Source organism: Cucurbita maxima, unplaced genomic scaffold (assembly GCF_002738345.1).
Source record: "Cucurbita maxima cultivar Rimu unplaced genomic scaffold, Cmax_1.0 Cma_Scf00005, whole genome shotgun sequence".
NCBI lineage: Eukaryota > Viridiplantae > Streptophyta > Magnoliopsida > Cucurbitales > Cucurbitaceae > Cucurbita > Cucurbita maxima.
Window position 1 is genome coordinate 1871533 of NW_019272021.1, and position 2312 is coordinate 1873844.

The 2312-nt window shown below is 30.4% G+C and overlaps 1 non-coding gene across 1 annotated transcript; it reads left to right on the plus strand.

Annotated features, from left to right (window-relative positions):
* Positions 1 to 904: 904 nt before the first annotated feature.
* TRNAR-ACG lies at positions 905 to 977 on the plus strand. Its single transcript has one exon. It is a non-coding gene; the product is annotated as a tRNA-Arg (tRNA).
* Positions 978 to 2312: the final 1335 nt, after the last annotated feature.

The following is a 2312-nucleotide window of genomic DNA, read 5'->3' on the forward strand; positions in this document are numbered from 1 at the left end:
GATACCATTTGTAACGGTCCAAGCCCAACGCTAGCAGATATCGTTTTTTTGAGCTTTCTTTTCCGATCTTCCTTTCAAAGTTTTTGAAATGCATCTGCTAAACAAAGATTTTCATACTCATGATTCGTTATTCTCCCCAATCCATATGTGATCTCACAATAAATATCTTTTTGTAAATAGAGAATATGGAAAAGCAGCTAAAGGATACTATTAATTTTTGAAAATTCAGATGTGTTTGTCACCTTCCAGAAGTAAAAAATTGAAGTTGTAAATTAGACTGACGTAAAAATCAAATGTCTAAGATCTAACAAAAATATTATTAATTTTTGAAAGTTTGAATGACTCATAAACTTCCCTTGATAAGGGACGGGGACTACATGAATAGGTGACATAATGAATAGCTACTGCGTGTAGAAGTAAACCCACCTTGAAAAGGGACGAGAGGCTACCCTAGTAAACAACATGAGAGACACTACTATATGTAAGTTAAACTCACCTCGATAATGATGTTAAGAAAGAACTTTCTAAACCCTAAGAAAAGCTCATGGTAACTTACTAGAATTAAAGAGGCAACGAGGGCCTACAAGTAGGTTGCTTCTGAATATATTTATATATTCACGCTCCTTTCATTTTTCTTTTTCTTTTTCATGTATTTAATATATAGATTAAAGGGACCTGGTATTGACGATTTGATATCTATTACCCTTCTAAAAATAAATTAACAAAAAAAAAAATAATATTTAATAATTTTTGCCTTTTTGTAAAAAATGATATATGGGTAAACTTAATTTCATTTTTATTGTAAAAATTAGTTAACTTAATTTCTTAAACTAGGAAACATTACCGAACGTTCGTATATATTTAAATATTATATATATTAAAATTTCTCAATTAACAAACGAATGACTCTGTGGCCCAATGGATAAGGCGCTGGTCTACGAAACCAGAGATTCTGGGTTCGATCCCCAGCAGAGTCGTTTAGTAGTCAAATTTCATTTTTCTAGAGATTGAAATTCACTTTTATATTTTATATAAATTACGCCATCTGGGTTCGATCCCCAGCCGAGTTGTTTCTTTCATTTTCACTTATCTAGAGATTGAAATTTAATTCTATATTTGATATAAATTATTCACCTCCTCGAAAGATAAAATTATTTCTCAATTAATAATTGATGGTCTACATTTTCAATTTGCAATTGTACGACTTTGGGCTTGGGTTCGATCCCCAGCCAAGTTATTTCTTTCATTTTCACTTATTGAAATTCAATTCTATATTTGATATAAATTACTCACCTCCACGTGAAAGATAAAATTATTTCTCAAATTAATAATTGATTGACTCTGTAGCCCAATATAGATAAGGTGTTGGTCTACGAAACCATAGCGTTGTCTACTTCATCTACCCATGAATTTTGGATCCAATCATTAATAACGATAGTGGTTTATACTAATAGCGTTGTCTTAGTATGGTATCCAACATTAATTATACATTATATACCCTTTAGCTTGAATATCATCCATTTGTATGTCAACCACATAATATAATATTATAAATAAAACAATCAAAACAATTATTAGAAAATAAATCATTAACTACGAGATTTTAGGATATTCAATTGAACAATCTCCTCCTACTTCTTTATACCCAATATGTTGTAGAAAAATCAAGAGTCTACTAAGTTAGAGGCATGACTCTAATACTACTTATTATGAATAATGACCCTCTACATATTTTCAATAGTAGTATGATATTGTCTACTTAGAATATAAGCTCTCGTGATTTTGTATAAGAAAGGGATACTATCTTAATTGTTATAGATCTTTTGAGGGCACGTGTTGTCCTTTATGATTAATATGTTTGTTTATTATGTTATTATGTGTTGCTATGATGAAAAATGTCATGCTATGGTTTATCATGTTGACACATTATGCTATTGTTGAATGGGATATATATTATGAAAGTATGGTACCATATTGTACATTTACTTATGTAATGACACAAAAATCACTATGTTATGTATGAAATGAAGGATGATACGTATTGTGTCATAGATACATGTCATGAATTTAAAAACTATGTAGATCTCATACATATTATATATAGTGCATTGGGATACTTCCCCATTATGATGGGTATAAACATGTAACGCCCCTAATTTTTTCTAACCTAATTAGCGAGGTTACTTTATACTTGCATAATCAACAGAACAAGAGTTCACGTAAGACAGTTTCAAATACGACAATGCGTTCATTATTATAAGCAATTCATGCCTGGGGGAAATCAATAACGACAACCTACCCTAGAAATAATC